General features: G+C 40.2%; 1 long non-coding RNA gene across 1 annotated transcript in view; it reads right to left on the minus strand.

The window, feature by feature from the left end:
- Nucleotides 1-16,830, minus strand: part of LOC102552513 (uncharacterized) — a 36,139-nt gene extending 19,309 nt beyond the window's left edge. The window contains exons 1-3 of the long non-coding RNA XR_597398.4: nt 16,154-16,830; nt 7,835-7,931; nt 6,809-7,061 (exon numbers count right to left, since the gene is read on the minus strand). This is a non-coding gene — a long non-coding RNA (uncharacterized LOC102552513). The remainder of the gene's footprint in view (nt 1-6,808; nt 7,062-7,834; nt 7,932-16,153) is intronic.
- Between the last annotated feature and the right edge of the window lie 3,244 nt (nt 16,831-20,074).

Here is a 20,074-nt window from a genome sequence, read left to right on the forward strand (position 1 = left end):
GAAAGGCTAAAGAAATTGAAGTCTTCTGTCAGCTGAAAATGGCAGCCGGAGAGGAAGAGGAAAGGAAAAGGAAAAGGAAGGGGGATAGAAACATTAATAAGTGAGGGCAAGAGGACAGGTAACACTGCTCGTTCCTTGGACTTCTTTCTACCAGTAACAGGACACTATCTGGGGGCTGTGGCGGAAGAGGGACATTTCTTGCCTTCTCAGTTAACCATTCTTAGAAATTTTCTCACTGAATTACCCAGAGATAGATTAGTTGATTCTACATCTTGTCAAGTCGAAAACTGAGACTGACCATCATAGTTACTCATTTAAAAATTTGGGTACTATTACATAATATAACACAATCTTTAAAAATATTTAATTATTTTTGTGTGTGTGTGTGTGTGTGACAGAGAGAGAGAGAGAGAGAGAGAGAGAGAGAGAGAGAGAGAGAGAAAGAGAGAGAAAGAGAGAGAGAGATGGAGAGAAAGGTGGGTGGTAAGTATTTATTATTTATTTATCTATTTGTGTGTGTGTGTGTGTGTGTGTGTGTGTGTGTGAGAGAGAGAGAGAGAGAGAGAGAGAGAGAGAGAGAGAGAGAGAGAGAGAGGTGACAGTGGAAAGAGGGAGTGAAGAAGAGACAGAGAGACAGTGACAGAGAAAGAGAGAGAGAGAATGCATACATGTTGTACATATACAGGGTATAAGCTGTGTATGAGTAGGGGCCAGAAAGAGCATCAAACTCTCAGATTTGGAGTTACTAGCAGTTCAGGAACACGGATGCTGGGGTCTTAACTTTGATCATCATGATTGCTGGGCATGTGCTGTGCTCTCGACTGCCGAGCCATCTCTTCAGTAGTCCCACCACCAGCACATTAACTGACTTTTCAAAAGATTATGCTTCTAACAAAACTTAAGAACTCTTCAAAGACATTAAAAAGATGTATATATAGCTTATGAATTTGCATTCACTTAGTAATTCACTGAGAGTATCTGAGAAAAAAGTTATAATAGAGCTTTGGGGGGATTTTTATGGCCACCACTATTACATCCAAGAAATGTAATTTTATCATAAAGCTAGCACTTTCTTTCAAAAAAGGCATGGATGCAAAGGACTCCCCATATGTGTCCTACAGTAACATTTCACATTCACTGTCTAACCAGACTTAATAACCAATGATCCACCAAATACACCGATTTGTGGTTCTGCTTCAAGTATTTACTTGGAAAAAAGATACTAGAGTTACAATAAATAAACCAAATTTTCTTTGTTCTTATTTCCAAGTGTACCACATGACTGTGAACACCAGCTATTGTATTATATTATGGTGAGCAATGTATTGATGCTAGACGGTACTGAAGAGGACCATTCAGAATGGTTTCTCTGTAATTCAGATAAAGCTTTCTTTACATGTTCTGATGTTCATCTCGAGGTCATGATATCATTTTGTGCAGTCATTAAAAGCTCTCATTCTTGGAGAGTGTGAAGAAAAATAAGTTCCTGTATCATGCTTGAAGTAGCTGGATAAAAGGAAGGACATTTACTTATTTACAAAGTATATGCACTGATGGGATAAGGATTAAAAGTTGATTTTCAAAGGACACATTGGTATGGGGCTTGTTGGCCAGGTGAGTACTGGGTAATTAAGTAGAAATTTGGTCTCATAAGTACAGGCTTATGAAATGACATTTTGGTGTTTGTCAGAATATGCATGAGGGGGAAGAGAGGTGGCTCAGTGGTTAAGGTCACATATTATTCTTTCAGAGGAGCCAACTACGATAGTTAGAACCCATGTGAGATAGCTCATAACTACCAGACACTCCAGGTCCTGGAGATCTGACACCTTCTTCTGGCATCCTCAGGTACTCAACCAATGCTTACCAACCCACATAAAGACACAGATACAATATAACTTAATAATTACTACTACTACAACTGCTACTGCTACTACTACTGCTACTACTGCTACTACTACTACAACTACTACAACTACTAAAACATTGTAAAATATGTGGAGGATCTGATAAGAGAGATCCTGTTATGCTGACAATTTGCATATGTAACTTATCTAGGCCATGGTCAGTGACTTTATAAAGGCAAAATACACAGGTAGGAATAGGGAACTGAACTTAGTTTAAATAATGGTATTATTAAATAATTAAGGTATAGCTAGCTGTTTTCCTGCTGGCCCCAAGCTCCAAGAATAAGGACTCGGACTCTCAAACTATACTTACAAATATCTAGGCCATATGGCTAGGCTCGTTCCCTGACTAGCTAATAATGTAAAATAACCCATTTGCACTAGTCTACATTCTGTCACGTGGCAGGTTATCTGTGCTAAGCTACCATGTGTCTGTCCTCCTCACATCTTCTCCAGAGAAGAGCCAACTGCCTTGTGATTCATGTGGAGAATTTGAGAAAACAAAAGGATATAAAACTTATATACCATATGTAACAAAAATTCTCTATAATTCAGATAAAGCTTTCTTCCACTTCTGTTCAAATAGAACAGAACAGGCAAATAGAGGATACATCTTAGTACAATGGTGGATTGCATTGCACATACATGCAAAATTATTTGAAATCCATCTAGTGTTAGCATTTTATTTATCATCAAAATACTATAGATTATCTGCAAAGTGGAACAATGATCTGCTAAATCAGTGTCCTGTAACTGGTTTGATGATGTGTCTATTGGATGCTTACCTTTCTTTCTGGGCATAAACACGAATGTGTGGTGTGGGAACTATCATTTTACAAACAGCTCTAGAGGGGAAAGAAAGATAAAGGTGTCTATATGAAAACTGTGGAAATGAGGATATTCTGTGCATACTCAAGACAAAGCTAACAGGTCTGTGGGTCTGTGTGGGTGACCATTGCTTATGTAAGTCATTTAGGTGGGTATGGATGCAGTGACCCTTGAAGGTGATGCCAAAATGTGGAGATGGGGCGAAGGGAAGGAGGCTACAGTCTGTGCGTAGCTCTAAGACATCCTCACAGCAGCCCTAAGGACAACTCCCCTGCAAGGATGGTGTAGCCATAGGCCATAAAGGAAGACTCAAGGAGGAAGCCTTGGCAGAGAGAGCAGGTTATCTGAATAGTGAACTGCAAGATAGCAAGGGCTGAGGTCCAGGGTGAGAGCTGAGGGAAGGAAGGGAGCAGAGTTGGCTTTAGAGAAGGTCTAGGCATTTGCTGTTTGTTCTTCACTCAATGCAAATGAAATGCATTGGGCAGTGGTGCTTAGTTTGGCTATCACTGGCCATTTTCTAGCAAGTGCTGCTAAAGCCAATAAATGTAACATGACCCCACTAAAGCAGATCCATATCCCTTTAACACGGCTGAGCTCCCATTATCCTGGAGAACGCTCTGCATGGCCTCCTTCAGTAATTCAGAGTGACCTACTGCAGCTTTCTTGGTCTTTCTTATCGTTTTTTTATCATGGCCGCCTTGCTAGGCCTAGGTTTATTCTATTAATGATCCTTGGTGCTGTTTATTTATAAATAATAGATCAATTGCTTGCAGATGAGACTTTGCCTGGTCTTTGTTCCCATGCCAGCCTGACTGTTTCGGGTATATAGTGATTTAAGCTGCTTAATAAGAGGGGTACTGTCCTCGAATGCCGTTCTGGAGCCATAGTCTATTTAGGTAAATGGAGAAGTGCCATACTGTGGGAGGAGAATGAGACAGATTTAAGGGCGTGATGTGAAAGTTGATGGCTGTCCTTCTCTCAGGCACATTGCCTCATGGCTACTCGCTATTGTGCTGACAGAAGTTTGCTCTCCTGTACTTTAAAATCAAAGCTGGTGCCCCGACTGTCGCTATTGACCATGGGCCCTTTTATCTTTGTTAACTTCCTGGAAGATGTTCTTCTGAGGGGCTTTGCTGACATTGTTTTCAGTTGTCACTGTGAACACACAGGTAGACACTGAAGTGCAGAGAGAGGAAATTCCTTCCTTTAGGAGGCTGAAGGTTGGCCGTTAAGCCAGGTCCACACTGCTTGAGAGGAATAGCAAAGGCTTCATTCCAGTATCAAAGACCCAGGGGAAGTTAAAACCTACGGCTTTGAGAGCTGAGAGGCTGACCTGCTTTTCTTATTTGGACTATGAAGACATGTGGCTTCCTTTGCTTTACTGTGTCTGTAAATGCTTTATTGTATATGTGACACATTAGAATGTCACTAGCTTTTACATTTTTTGACCAAATTTACAGACATCCAGTCTTTCTTTCTGACTATGTCTAAACATGAAGATGAGAACCCGGATCTCCATCAGTACTTATTAGCCACACAGATCTTGAGGTGTTCATGGCACTGTTCTGATATGAGTCCCTCTTCATTGGCCTGATTGACACGCTACATTATATGTCATTGAATGGAAACATTGTCTTTACTTTGATTTCCATTTATGCCCAAGTGCACATGTACAGAAAAATAACAAGACAGGATGTGAATTCTTAAGCAGCTCATTCTTTTTTTTTTTTTTTTTTCTTAACTTGAGTATTTCTTATATACATTTCGAGTGTTATTCCCTTTCCCGGTTTCCGGGCAAACATCCCCCTCCCCCTCCCCTTCCTTATGGGTGTTCCCCTCCCAACCCTCCCCCCATTGCCGCCCTCCCCCCATAGTCTAGTTCACTGGGGGTTCAGTCTTAGCAGGACCCAGGGCTTCCCCTTCCACTGGTGCTCTTACTAGGATATTCATTAAGCAGCTCATTCTTATTAAAACACTTCAACTAAACCTCAGCCATAATGCTATTAAAACTGTTTTTTGTTGTTTTTGTTTTTGTTTTTTCTTTTTCCAAAACTGTAAAAGGGACAGCAATCTGGAATTGAAAGGGTTTCGAATTTGATACTGTCCTCTTGTACAACTAAGCTCAAGACAGTGTTAGATAAATCTGCATTGGGTTGATTGACAAGAAGTCTAGCTTTTGATTTTTCAAGTTTTAAATACCTGATCACATCTGTAGATGTAGCTGTGGGGACACTTTTAAGAGATGAGAATATTTGTGCAGGAAAAAAATTTCAGGATTTTTGCAAAGATGCACTTCTGTATGAGAATAGGTATAATTTTATAACTTGCATGGCATTTGAATAACCACCCTTGGAAGGTAAAATAAACAACATTTTAAAGACTAAGGATCAAAATTTGAATGAGAAAAGTGAACTAATCCTGGAAGATCTATTTACTTACCTTTTATTTCTTATCCAGATTCTCATGTACTTCATTTTACAAACCCCCCCGATTCCTTAAAATTCACTATTTTGTGATTAAATAGGTTTTGAAGATTCAGCTTCTTTTCCATTTTAAAGTGTAATGGCAAGTTCCCATCAGTACAACCTGAGCTAGTAGGTCTACTCAACATTCAGTGAACCATGAATCCCAAAGCCTGAGTAACAATAAGGGTGGTTGATTTCTCTCATGTTTTATTTATTTGTTTGTCTGTTTTTACATCCCAATCACTGACCCCCTTCCAGTACTCCCTCCCACAATGTCTCTCCTGTTGGGGTAGAAATCTCAGCTCCTGTCTGGACAAACCACACCAGGCCAACATGGTTCTACGTGGAAAGGATTAATGAAAGGATGAGACAACGGAGAGGGGTGAGAGATAGAAGAAGAGTAGAAAAGGAAGAGGAGTAGAGGCCAGCCATGAGCATGAGAGAAGGGGACAGGAATGGGGAGAGAAGGGACAAAGGGAGAAGAGGGGAAGAGCAAGGGAGCAAGAGAGAGAGAGTGAGGAGGGGGCAAGCAGCCATTTCTAGTATAAGGCATACCTGGCTATTGTCAGGTAACAGTGAGGCAGAGCATACTGGGCTGTTGCCAGGTAACTGTGGAGGTGGAGCTTAGAATACTAAACACCTCCCACCATCACCCCTCTCAGTAAACAAAGTTAGGGCTTCTGGATGCTGATACTCTAGGGAAGCCTGTGTCATTTGACTTTACTTGTTTTAATTTTCCTTTGGCGATATCATCTCCATAAGGTGCCTAGGTTGGCTCAGAACTTTCCTCTGTAGCCCAGGTGACCTTCCTGCTTCCTCCTTCAGATTGTAGGTCACTTTAGATTACAGCCCCCTTGACACCCAGCGGAAAACCCTTGAACGTAAAGGCACCTGGTTTTTGTTTGTTTTTGTTCGTTTTTTCATTGTGGTCTTAAGATCTAAGGCAAAATCCAAGATCACTGATGTGATGCCGCTCCTGAAGCTTGCTGCCTTTCCTCAGGGCAGTGATGGGAAAGCAGCCCAGAGGGCAAAGACTATTTCTGTTCCCCAAAGGGGAAGTTGAATTCACCTGACCAGGCTGCCCTGCTCCAGGATGCTTTGGCGTCTTTTGTCACACTTGTCAGTTGCTTCAGAGAGTTCCTTGTCATTTTAATGGCTAACGGTGCCCTTATGAAAGATGACTTTTATTTTTTCCTCACAGAAGCAGGTGTAGTGTGGTCTATTACTCATCCCCGTTGTTCTCAACCAGGGGCTGGAGTATATTGGATTTGCTTCAGAGTCGTGTGAACTTAGAAAACATTCTTTTTCAAGGAGAGTAGATTGATCTTGTAGATGGGCACACCAGCACCATCAATCACACCAGTCCGGCTGGTGGTTGATTTCTGTTCTCTTGTACCATCCACCCATTCTTTGCCTCTGGTTCCATACAGTGTAGGTTTTAGAAATTTCTGTTTTATTTTTTATTGGTTATTTTACTTACTTTTCAGATGTCCCTGCTTCCTGGTCTCCCTTTCTTACACCCACCACCCCATCCCTCCTCCTCTTTGCCTTTAAGAGGGTGCTCACCCACCCACCCATCCACTCCCGCCTCACTGCCCTAGCATTTACCTTCGCTGGAACATCACGCCTGCACAGGATGAAGTGCCTCCCCACTCACTGATGCCAGATAAGGCAATCCTCTGCTGCATGTGTAGCTGGAGCCATGGACCCATCCACACATACTCTTTGTTTGGTGGTTTAGTCTCTGGGAGCTCTGTGGGTGGGAAGGGAACGGTTGATGTTGTTCTTCCTATGGGGTTGCAATTCCATTCAGCTCCTTCATTCAGTCCCCTAATTCTTCCACGGGGGTCCCGGGCTCAGTCTGCAGAAAAAATGGAGCAGAGACTAAAGGAAAACCATCCAGAGACTGCCCTACCTTGGGATCTATCCCATCTGTAGACACCAAAGCCTGACACTATTGCTGATGCCAAGAAATGCTTACTGACAGGAGCCTGGTATAGACATCCTCTGAGAGGCTCTATCAGCACCTGACTAATATAGAGACTTCTTAAGGGAGAGAAACACAGTGAACTGAGGAACTGCTCCACAGGCCAGGTTTTGAGAGTTCCAGAAGAGGGTAGATATTATATGGGCAGGGTTCAACCTTCTTTCTTTTTTTCATTATTAATTACGTTGTTTACTTATATTCTAGATGTTTCTTCCCCCCTTGTCCCCTCCTAGAATTCTTCATCCCATTTGCCTCTCAGAGGGTGACCCTCCCTAGTCCCCCCTCCCTGGGGCATCAAGTTTCTACAGGATTAGGCGCATTCTTTGCAAGTGAGGCCAAATAAGGCAATGCTCTGCTGCATATGTAGTGGGTGCCTCAGAGCAGCCCCTGTATGTTCTTTGGTTGGTGGCTTAGTCTCTGGGAATTGAGTCTGTTGTCAACCTTATTTCTTTCATGGCTGGTTAGTTGAAATATTATTGATGTTTTCAATGTATTTTGATTGATTGGTCTAAAATCCCCTATAGTTTATCAGTTTGCTTCCTTAGCTTAAAGACATAGACCTGATTAGTGAGTGAAGAGTCCTCTATAGATGTCTGTGTGTTTCTTGCCGTATCTCTCTCCATTCTCCATATTATTTTGCTACTTACCTGGATGGCTTCCATATGTCCCCCAGGCTGATCACCTCGATTCTATGTGCTCTGGAGAAGCCTGGCTTTTGTGGGTTTTGTCAGTGTGTTCTTGATCCTGTATCCAAGCAGACAGCAGAAAGCATTGGAATGAGTGTGGGGGTGAGAGGAGAGGAGAGTCGAAGTATGTATTACTTTTGTCTCCTTATCCTCTAGACGGAGACTTGGATTTGGCTGTGTTCCTCTGCTGAAGGTTACAGTTACTGCTCCACAGATGTCTTTGTATAGATCTCCCCAGGCACTACTCAGTGTCGAGTGCAGGGAAGAAAAATTTAGTGTTTTCTCTGCCAGGCGTGGGCTTCTCATGGTATGATAGATTTAGGTCAAGCGTAGGGGACAAAACCACTCTAGGACATCTTTCAGTTCTCACTAAGAAAGATACGGTTCACCAAGGCAATTTAGGCAAGGGCCTGTAACAAACCTTGCAGAAAGGGAAAGCCAGAAACATACACATGGAGTCAGTTCTTGCCAGAATCAGCCCAGCTCTTGGCCACACTAATCAGGTAAAGATAGATGTGTAATAGAGTGTGCTGATAGGAGACCACCTAGAAACATAGTCCACTGCTGTCAGGAGAGCTCACTGTGGTCATTAGAGTTGAAGAGGTATCCCCTAAAGCTGCCAATAAGTGTCATCATGTGACATTGAAAACAATATCCCAACTTAATTTTTAAACATGAGGAGATAGAAAGTCAACATTGATGACCTTCCTATGAAGGTTCTTTAAGATTCCTACTCCCTCTTCCTGGCTGATAGTCATCCCCAGCCTTCTCTGGTCCTTGTTTTGTTTTTGTTTTTGTTTTTGTTTTTGCCACATTACTTTAACTGGTCTTCAGGTGGTCTTCTCTAACTCTCCCTGTATCTCTTCTTTTAGTGATCCTTACTTGGATTTAGGGACTTATTCTAGTTTCCTTCTGCGTCATGATAAAACACTCTAACCAAATGCAACTTGGGGGAGAAAGGTCTTCACCAATACACACACTACAGGTTATTCATCAGTGAAGGAACTCAAGTCAGGAATCTTAAGCAAAACCCATGAAGGAAGGCCGCTTACTGGCTTGCTCTCTCATAAGTACGTGTTTAGCTAGATTTCTTATTTAACTAGGGACAGCCCAGGATCAACTACCCAAGAATTTTACTGGCTGCAGTGGGCTGGGTCAAGCCAATCCTGCCCAGACATGTTCCCAGGTCCCATCTAGGCAAATAGTCTTTCATTTCTGATGATCCTAGCCTGTCAAGTTGCCAGTTAAGCTAACTACAATTAGACTACTCTTATTTAATACAACCTCATTTTAGTGAATTGTATCCTCAAATCATGCTTTTAGTTAAAGTGATGCTGTAAGGTTCCAGATGGCCACAATTACTGGGAGACACCATTTAACACAATGCTACTTCTACCTCCATGAGAACCTGGTGAAGAAGACATACCCAGAGCTTCGATGGAAGGTTCTAAAGGCTATCCAGCTAACCAGTCCCCATCAGCCAATGTATCTCTTTGTTATCTCAAGGGCATTTGACTTAGGTTTTCATCACTATATCTTCATATTTTCAATGTTTCCATTTCAGTTAGCACAATTTTGACAATCTAAAAATATGTTCATATCTGTAAGCAATAAATCATGTTGGTGGCAAAGAAATATGACAACCCTTACGAAAATAGAAACCCCCTACATGATTTTGTACTCATAATAATCAGTGATTTTGTAATCAACCATGATATGGGATAAGAATTTCAAGGAGATATCTTTACTCCCCCGTGTGCCACAGTTTCGCACTAAATTCCCAAGGTGTAGAAAGGATTTGCTCTGTCTGCAAATGAATGGATGAAGGAAACATGGCATGCACAGATACTCAGAGTGAAAGTTAAATCCAAATGATCCAAATAAACCAGACACAAAAAGAGAATACTACATGCTCCCACTTGAATGAGAAACACAGAAATGTCAATCTCATAGGTGAACAAAAAGGCTGTTTTTAGATGCTAGGAGGGAGGAGAAATGAAGGGAACGTCGTAAAAGGTAAACAATTTCAGATACGGGCTGATTATATTTTAGAGATCTAATATATGTTTCCTAAATGTTTATAGCTATGAAACAACACAATAGCTATTATATACAATAAAACAGAAACAACTGTTAGGATGGCTGCATAATAAAGAGATGGTTTTTGCACACATTCTTTAGAAATATAAATGTATTCACAGTGCAGAGGCTCTTCAAAATATTAAAGATGGAAATGATTTTATAACGCAGAAATCTCCCTTGTTGAGGAAACCAAAAGGTCTAGAAAATGGGTCCCGAAGAGAGAGAGATAGCTGCCCCTTTCTATTAATTGCAGCATCATTTAAAACAGCCACAGCCACATCCCACACGTCCATCAGCAAATGAGCAGGTAAGTTCATATGCCTATGCACAGCATAGAAATAGTATTGGGCTTCAAAAGGCAATGAAATCCCTCTCTGCCTTTGCTACAATACAAATGATCTTAGAAGGCATTACACCACATGGAATATGGGACAAGCAGGGGGAGTACATGCTCACACTCACACCAGAAAGCTAACAGTTTAAAGCATTGGAGCAAAGGCTTTAGTGATGCTAGTGGGCTCTGGGAGGAAGAAGAGTTGGAAGGTATTGGTCAAAGAGTATATCCCAGAGGCTGGATCTGTAACATAATGTGTGCAGTTCTATTACTGCACCATGTGCTTGAAAAATGAAGAGGGGAAATCTTGCTCGATGTTTTTTACAAGAAAAACTAGGGAGGGGGACCTTTGAAAGGTAATGGTTAAGTGTAGGGCATTGTACACGATCACTTTACCTCCATATATACTTTTCCCACATGTATCCAAGTACATACATAAACCCTGTGCACATCATGCCTCAATAAAGTGCAAAGTCTCATAGACTAAACACAGTAACCTAAAAACAATTAAGAATGAATACTGTTGAAACTGATGGACACGTTCTTATTTCTACATTCCCACTCTGTAATGGAAAAGTGTGTGTGTGTTGTCTAGACCATGACGCCCTATGTACCATTAGAGAATGTAGTTCGTTTTATATGATAACTTATATGAACACTTAAAGAAATAAAATTTATCATTATAACAAACTCAAGGAATTATTTACTCATGATGGCTGCTACTCAAGGGTCTTTAAGCCAATATTATTTTATTCTATAGTCTTTAATGTATCAAAATTCATTAGCATGTCACAAATGACTTGCTCGCATCTGCATCTGTCATTAGCACTAAATGTCGATATGCTAACACTTAGAATTCCTCTTAAAATCACTATTATAATTACTTTTCCATGCTGCATTAAAGTAGCTGCATTTAATTTTTAGGTAGAAACAGGTCGAGTGGACGTCTTGAGGTATCTGTCCTTAAAGCTCATTTGTGTTCAGAGTATACATATCATATCTTCGACTAATGGTGTTAGTTTTGGCAATTGAATTAATTAAAAGCTTGATTGCATATTTTACATATATTTTAATCAAATATTTTAACTGCTCTATAGCAAATATGTACTGAAGCGAGGAACTAAATTATGTTTACAATTCTTAGTTCTTTTGCCAAATGTTTGGTGACATTAACATGCCGAGGGAAAGAAAATGAAATTAAGCATCAAAGATAAACACCAGAAAGTCACTACCTAATGCTTAAACACGGAGACCAAGTGTGCCTGAAAACAGCCCTTACTGATGGCATTTCTTCCTCTCTCTTTTTTCCCAAGCCAGTCTACCCCTTCCCTTAGGTTCCACATAAAACACTTTTATCAGGGACAGTGATATTCAGTCAACATAATGATACCATCAGTTTGGTCAAATACCAAAATCAATGCCCTTGCTATTTGTCTGGCGTCTGTGTTGCACAAGACAGGGTATATCTGTCGACTCCATAAATTCGCGATCAGGTAGCACACAGCAAGGCCAGGAGTAGATTCCCAGAGAAGCAAAGGCAGGATTTTTATTTGATGGTTTTATTCTTGTGCTGCACTGGGGTTGTGGAGATGCATAGCTCCCCTCCATTACCCTTGGTATCTTCAGAGAACATGCTTCAGTGGCCAAGAGCGACCATCTGCTAACCAATAAATGACTAATCCATTCCCAGGGCATCGCTAATACACTGTGGTGTATTACAGAGTGTGACATCACCCAGGGATCTCTCAACCTTCCTTGTTCTGGGATTATAGGGTATAATACCCAGTTTATTAATCACTTTTCCTCTATTAGTTTAGCTTCTGCTGTGATGATGATGATGGTGATGATGATGATGATGTGTTGCACACTGGACCCCATCGTTATACGAAGGTTTCTTGTTGAGTATAACATTTAAAGTATTTTGAAAATTAATTTTATTTTTTTATTATTATTTATTTACGAGTGTGTGTATGGGCACTCGTGTGTCATGGAATATATCTGGAGTTCAGAGAACAACTTGCTAGATTGAGTTCTCTTCCTCCGCCATGTGGGCCCTCATGATTGAAATCCAGTTGTCAGGCATGGTAGCAAATGTCTTAACCCATGGAGACATCATTACGGCCCAGGTATAGCATTTTAGTAGCTGATTTTTTTTTGTTTTTTTTAAACCAGATGTTTATTTTGTGTTATTTATTTTATTCCATTTCACAGTAAAAGCCCAGTTTTCTTTATTATTTTTTGAGTCTAGACAGGTGAAGCTCACAGAACTAGCTCACTGGGTAAGTGGATGGCACACTAGGGTCTGATACTGGTCACTATGGTGTCAACTCTTCAGTTTTCCCACACACAGCCCTGGTACTGGCTCATAATGTCGGTGCTGCGGGGGTGTTGTTTGTATGGTTGTTGCTAGTGACTGACATCCATGATGGTGAAAATGCTGACTTGGTGGCATGTTCCTCTGTGGTTGGTTGTGTTGCTGTCGGTAGATGATGGAGTTATAGTAATTGCTAGTGGTGGGGTGTGATTTTATAATCATGCACGTTATCTTCATATTTTTTGGTGCTTAGTTAGTGGGGAGGGGAAACTTAGGCTATTTCTGGAGATGCCATGCTGGGTAGATAGCTTAGTATTCTTTTCTCCTGGGTCCAGAGCAACCAGAAAGCTGAAATATTTTTTTTTCCTGTCGGCAAAACTGCTGCTCATATCTTTATCTTCCCTTTACTTTTGAAATTTGCTAGGATTTGAGTTTCCTGGTGGCAGAAAGTCAGTTTTAATTATTGCTGAATTTTCAAAACTCAACAAAGTACCAAGAAGTCTGAGGGTATTCCATTACCACATTGTCAAGTAGAGGCATCTTCATGGGGCTCTGGATCTCATATCCTTGCACAGGTTCATTTACATGTCTGTCCTAGTGAATAAGGAAGGACACAGAGGTATTTTCTTGAGTAGGTCCTGCCCTCAGTCTCACTATGTCCTCTGGAGCACCTCAGGTACATCAGTGGTGACCTCTGAGATTACTTCTTGACAAAAGTTATGAATCTATATTCATATTTTTAGAGAAAAACTACAGTCATTGATTAGGAAGACTTGCACCGTTAAATCACCATTAATTGCACATATACGCTCATCAGCTCTGCTTCTGTGGGGGCAGAATAATAGAAGGCTGTAAGAAACTCAATAGATGTAAAATTCAATAGTTATGTGTCTGGTCATTTTACACCATATGCATTATTAAGAAGCATTTTTCTACTTTTAAGAAGAAAACTAATCATGCTAAAAATGTCCTCAGCACCCACATTTATGCCTGGTAGAAACAAAGAACACAGGACAGTCTGTTCAGTGAACTGACTTTTTTTTAAACTCGTCTAAATGTACTGAATTTGTGGATCTTTGTCCATCCCTGAGGGATTATAGTGTCGAGTAAGAAGAGATCATTAGTATGCTGTGGTAAGCTCAGTTAAGGTTTTACTTCAAAGATGCAGGGACAACCAGCCCCATAAGCAGATTGGCTTTAATGATTAGAAGAAAGAGTACATTCGTGCCAAGGTGTTTCTGTTGGCACCAACATTGACTTCCTTTTTTGCAAAATTTTAATTTGCATTCCTAATTTTAAATCTTTTATTCAGTTCAACATTTGGAAATGCCCCCGCTGGTTTGCGTGCTCGCTCCTTAGGGCAAATCTGATCTTCCTCGTCATTCCGCATCTGTTCCTCAACCTTGTCTTCTCCCTTGCCATTTGCATTCTATTGCCCAATAAGTCCGTTCTGAATTCTGGCCATCCCTAGAAGTCACTTGCCCTTCAGAGCGCACATCATCACCTGCACCACTATACAGTTTAGATATACAATGCAGAATAAAGGAAAAAACCTTCTCGTACATTCTACAGGGTTCAAATGCCATTGCTCATAAGAAAAAAGACTCCCTTACCTACTGACTTAATCATAACAAAAAAATCATAAGAAAATAATTATAAGTGGAAAAATGGGAGAAAACTAGAGTTTCTAAGAACTGACATGAGCAATGAATTGGAATAGAAATTTGAGTGACTATGGTCAAAACGCTGAGATGCCTGTACTGGAAAATCTTCCCTTGAAATACCAGCATGCTGGATTCTTCTATTCCTACCCCTGACCTCAAGAAGTTCTGTCCTAGCAGTATCCGAGATGTCTTTGCAAGCACAGTCAGGGCAAGAATCCAGAAAAAGCAGAGTAGTCGAGAAGGAAAGTCTTTGTTCTGGCAACACATTTTCACAACGTTTTCATCCATGCATTTCCATCAATATTTGAATTTCATCTCCAGTATGATGCAAACGGCGTCACACCATAGCGAGGCTGGAGCCTAAAGAAAGGCTCCATCACAACCCATAGCCAGACGTGCTTAAATGACTTGCAGGTAATTTCCATACTTTGCACTGAAGCTTTCAAACAGGATTAATCAAAGTGCTTATGAGAAAGTGTCTGTACAAATTGTGGATATAAAAAAAGTTTTTTTTTTAAAGTGTGGAGGTGTTATTTTGTTATTTTGGTCTTTGTACAAATGTTAATGAGGTTCTCTATATTTCAGGTGATACATTCGGTGTCTCTTTGTGGTATTTAAAATGACATCTTCCCGGGGATTTTGAAAGTGTTTAATTATACAACACTGAATACAGTGCATGGCTTGCCAATAGAATATTGTTTATTGCAGTCTCACAGAATACATGTCAGTGAAAGAATTTCCAATCTGGAAAATACATTTCCACTTTCATTGTGGCAGGTGAGGGAGTTTATATCTTAGCTTCAGATGCTATTTTAGCCACTTCTAAAGAACAGCACAAGGAGTTAGCAGGAAGTCAAGAGTCCTAACTTTAACTATAACAAGTTTAATCAGATATATAAAGAGAATTATAGTGGTAATGTACTGAGTCCACTCTCAGTTCCCAGAGGGTGTGTGTGTGTGCAGCTCTGCACACACCCAAAAATTCTGGATTCATGAGAGAGAGGGGTGGGGAGAGAGAGAGAGAGAGAGAGAGAGAGAGAGAGAGAGAGAGAGAGAGAGAGAGAGAGAGAGAGAGAGCTTTATTTTTAATATTCCTTAAATAGCTCAATATTCCTCGGTTAGCACCCAATTGGGTTGGTGCTGCTTCCCTAACTCTTTTTTTTTTCTTTTCTTTTTTTCAGAGCTGGGGACCGAACCCAGGGCCTTGAGCTTGCTAGGCAAGCGCTCTACCACTGAGCTAAATCCCTAACCCCTTCCTTAACTCTTACATGTTGATGGGCTCTTAAGTCGGATCTCTCTGCTTCCCTATCTTAGCGATTCTGCTCCTTCTCTCCTGCATTTTCTCTCGAAAATCCTCAAAAGTCACACCTCTATCTCCCTTCCCAGCCATTGGCCCTTGGCTCTTTACTGATCAGTCAAAACAAACAACAAAAAAACCAATTGTCGGCAGGGATTTGCAGCAGACATGCAAATTCCCATGTACGTAAGCACAAATCAAACCCCTAAAGAGTAGGTCAGAAGAACAAAATAAAAAAAAAAAGAACTACACTTAAAAAGGCAGGGAAAGGAGTCTGTGCAGAGAACCGCAGTGATGGGATTCCAGCGAGGAAATAAATACTTAGAGACTTCCCTTCCTACGAGGTAGATACCGTTCTCTTTATTCTAGCTAGCAGTGAAAACAACGTCTGTCCCTGTTTAACTGAGCTAGTTCATCAGCGTGAAGACAATGTTTCCATGCACAAGCATGGTTTCTAGGCAGGACAGAAATTTAGGACCACGTGTCTACCTCTCTGGAGGAAGGGGTAAGAGCCGGCATTCCCCTGGATTTTTAATGACAATCTGTCTGACACTGATTGTTATCACATGGCCCCAGTTCATCCACTTACATAAATCTTCTCTTACTAAGAATTGCAGCTCTTTTCCAAGCTCAGGAACAAGGTCCCCACCAGCTTCATGATGATGAGATGACAGAAAACCAATCTTTTAGAGTCTTGCATTGATTACTTATTATGCTTATCCTTCTGACCTCCCTTCTTTATCCCCTTCCTCCTCTTTTCTATCTTCTCCCTGCTTTTCCTCCTCTACCTTCTTCCATTAAAAAATAAATAACTGCTGTCCCTTGATAGTTTGATCAATGCTGGGCACTCTCCTCTTCTGGAGTTTATAGCCTCTGGGTTTGCTCTGTGTCTGTGGAAATCCTTTGTGTGTCTTTTCTTTGTGCTACCATCTCAACTGAACCAGCATTGTTCTTCACAGGATTCTCTTCCCTCCTTTCATCTGTCATTGTTGAATCACATTTCTTGTTCTTATCTGTCCTATTGCAAGCTTGGGGTGTAATGGCTTAGATCAAGATTGAATGTCAAAACCCCAGCATTTAAGAACTCGTTCTGAACCTTTGAAGGGGTGACACCCAACTGAAAGAAGTTATATCTTTGAGGGTGTGCCCCTGAAGGACGATGTACTGGAACTCTGGCCTCTATCTCTTCCTTTCATTACTTGGTCACTATGAAATGACTACTACATGAGTCTCTATCCTGAAAGCAAAACACAATAACAGTACCAAATGATTCTATGCTAGAACCCTGGAAATTGTGAGTCACAATGGGCCTTTTTTCCTTTTAAGTTATCTTAGATTTCTGTCCAAATGGTGGATATTTGAATAACACATGGAGTCTAGACTAAGAGATAGCCACATGGTATTATGTGAACATATTTCAGATTCATCATGTCTAGCTGCTCTACCAACATTTTAAGTTTCTTGAGGCTTGGATTTCTGTCTGCAATTTCTAGTCCTTATATCTATAGCACCTAGATCAGGGCTCATCTTGCTGTGTGTGAGCAAGAAGTGTGACAGGTTTCCACACAGTCATCAGCCTTACTCCTTCTTAAAAGTTCTACATGACCTTTCTTCGCTTTTCACCCCCTTTCTGACTGCAGCCATTCTTAAACAAACTTTATTTATTTCTTCATAACATATTTTCCTCATCTAAAGCCAACTTCCTCTCCTGTGTGCATGGAGAAGTAGGAATTAAGGTGAGAGTTTAAACATTATTTTTTCTATTCTTTGAGATTATAATATAATCAGAATATTTCCCTTTTCATTTCCTTTCTTCAAACCCTCCTTTCTCTCTTTCAAATTAGTCTTTTTTTTCATTAATTGCTGTATATATATAATATATATACATATAGATGCTGTTACATATATGTATATATACATGTATACATGTATATATTTATATACATGTACACACATTTCCATCTTACAAGTCAATCAAACTCATCAACTTTGTCACTCTGTCAAAGTCTTCTCCCCCTCTACTCCAGAGAAGATATGTCAAGTCTTCTGCTTATGACACACCTGAGTTCTTGGCCACATCCTCATTAGCCTTTTAGAAGTAATAGCTTCATCAGTATTCTCATTGTTCTTCAGGAGCAACATCTTTACACATGATCCCTCTCTTTTGAATACAGGGTACTTGTTTCCGCAAGCTTAATGGCCAATCAAATCTTACCTATCTTTGTATGTATTCATCTTCTGGGCTGGTCATCATCTGCTCTGTTTATCTGCTTCCTTTCTTCTCCCACATTCTCTTGCAATCCCTGGTCCTTCTGGGCTGTCATGGGAATCTACAAACAGTGTGAACTTCCTTGTCATCTGTACCATAGCCTATTTATGCAGTATAATGCCTGACTCCCACATAGATGACTCTCTAGATGCTAAAATAAAAGTGATTCAGTCCTGGAATTTCTAAAATGGTAGAATCTGTTAACATCTGTTTTACTGAGTTCCTCTTTAATTGATCTTTAGACAGTTGATGTTTATTTTCTATTCTTCTCTTTGGCTATATAGTTTTTAATCTTATCTTTTGGACAATCATACCCATTTTTTTCTGCTAATAATTCCACTTCTAGAAATTTTGCTATATCATATTTTCTATTATAATTTTAGATGAGTCTTGGTTGATGATTTTAAGATCGAAATGTCAAATATATTACTTTTCTTAATCTTAGACTCATGTAGTGAGCTGTTCATGCTGTGTATTCAAGGTCTAAGTGAGCATGTATATCACAAAATTCCAACCCCAATGTTTCCTACCACAATGCCCTTCTTCTCTGCTGCAGTTGACTTTGTCCACATGTCTAGGCCAGAAAATGAAGAGCTTGCTCTTTTGTTTCAATCCTGTCTTTAAACCTTCCATCTGGTTGATTAATGTTCTCTGAAGATTCACCTATTAATAGAGTTTGTCTTTTCCTTTTCCTTCTCTGTGACATTATTTACTGAAGGTTCTTTTCATTAGAAATTGCTTAATTAGTTAAGAAGTCTTCTGTGACAGTAGTTTTCAGTCTTAGCCTTACACCGTAATCAATTAGAGAAGCAAAGATATACTTAAATCCCAGATGTTCATCCCAAACACTTGACTGTTGTATTAGGATCTGTGGAGAGGGGAATTTGGTATATAGGTGTAAATATTGATGGAAATTAATGTCTATCTTTATAATGCTGCTGTTGTCTTTAGAGTGTACTTGCTTAAAATCTGTACTGCTGGCAGTCCCTGTCATCATATGTTGTAACTAACTATTCTGGACTGAAGCACATGGTCAAGTTTGTATCTGGAGACTAAAGGAACCAGGTAGTTATTGAGCCTAACTCTAAAACTAGCTGAAGACTATCTGAAATTTTAAAGAAAAGAGATATTGAGGGATGTTTTTATCTCTATGTGCCTTTTTAATAATGGCAGAGTTGGCAGAGCTCCCATCCATGAGCAGAAAAAAATTATGTTTTATATACATGTTACATAGACTATGTATAGAGGGAGGGAAATACATATCTTATGAGGAAAGTATTTTAAATATTTAAAGAATAAGTTCATATTCACATACTCAGTAAGTTCAGGATTCCAAAGGGCCAACTCAGACCTAATTTGTGACCTCCTCAGTTACATAGGGCCTACATGTGATCAGGTAACATTTCTTTTTTTTTTTTTTTTTGGTTCTTTTTTTTTTTTTCTGGAGCTGGGGACCAAACCCAGGGCCTTGCGCTTCCTAGGCAAGCGCTCTACCACTGAGCGAAATCCCCAACCCCTCAGGTAACATTTCTATGGACTAAACCAATATCAGTATTAGAGACTCGATGATCAGACATACAAGGTAGGTGCATCATAAATACCTGTTGTTCTGAGAAAACACACAAAGCACAAGGAGAGGTATTTAGAGCTCACAGTCAGTTCTGAGGCATCCAACATCTCTTCCAAGGGAAAGATCATAGCTAGGATTATTTTCCATGTTCTCAGAACAGGATCCTAGTTTATACCTTTTCAGGGTTAACCTGCTCACTGTTCGACTTGGCAGTTTCCCTAATGACCTCCTCACACTTTTCCTGGGAAGAAATCCACATCCTTAATACCATTTCTCTATTGGAATGGTCAGAAGCTTCCTTTTCATCCAGTCCTTGTTTTGTGGGAGATTAACAAGGCATCTTTGCTATCAGCCCTTAGCTGTTACTCTGTTTTCCCTCCCCACAGTCTGAGGCTCTGCGTTTCTTGGCTTCTTTCACAGCTTTCCTCTCACTCTGTGGACTTTCTCAAAGTGTAGGGTCATAAAGCTCACCGATGCTGCACTTTGGTGTGCAGAGATCTTGTAGTTCCCTAGGGTACCATCTGCTGCTCGGAGAGAAATTAGACTTCAGCTATATTTGCCTTAAAAGATGACTGACTGACATCTGTTAGCAGTCTCTTTAGTATATTATTCTGTGATATTAAATACTCTGCAAAGCTTCTTGATGTTTTTAAAAGTTTTTTCTCAGATCA

Source organism: Rattus norvegicus, chromosome 20, assembly GCF_036323735.1.
Source record: "Rattus norvegicus strain BN/NHsdMcwi chromosome 20, GRCr8, whole genome shotgun sequence".
In the NCBI taxonomy this organism is placed as follows: Eukaryota; Metazoa; Chordata; class Mammalia; order Rodentia; family Muridae; genus Rattus; species Rattus norvegicus.